Source organism: Anneissia japonica, unplaced genomic scaffold (assembly GCF_011630105.1).
Source record: "Anneissia japonica isolate Jap-2015-1 unplaced genomic scaffold, ASM1163010v1 scaffold3019_len273136_cov204, whole genome shotgun sequence".
Classification (NCBI taxonomy): Eukaryota; Metazoa; Echinodermata; class Crinoidea; order Comatulida; family Comatulidae; genus Anneissia; species Anneissia japonica.
Window position 1 is genome coordinate 265,081 of NW_022756235.1, and position 447 is coordinate 265,527.

The window sequence follows — 447 nt, forward strand, 5'->3', positions numbered from 1 at the left end:
TATATATATATATATATAAATAACTATAATTTCCTAGGGGCAACTTACAACCTGGTTTTTTACTTTATACGAACTCCACTATGTTTTTTAGCGTAAAAGTCATTATGAGAACAAATGCTTGGGGTTTGGAACTGTACCCAACCCGTTTTGGTGCTTGTGATATGGACCTTGGACGAATGTTAAACTTTCTCTAATTACCATTGCTCTAATTACCATTACCATTGGTTCATTGCTTTTCCTGTTTATACCTCCTATGACGTTCGAATGTATTGTTTTCCTGAGACCCTTTGTAAAATTTGTATGTATATTCTATGAACCGAATATAGTAGGAAGTGCGTCGTGAATGTATGATAGGTCTATAGATTGGGTACATTTTTTCGCACATTATTAAAAAAATAGCTGCCCTACTGCCTTTTTTTTTTTTTTTTTTTTTTTTTTTTTTTTTAA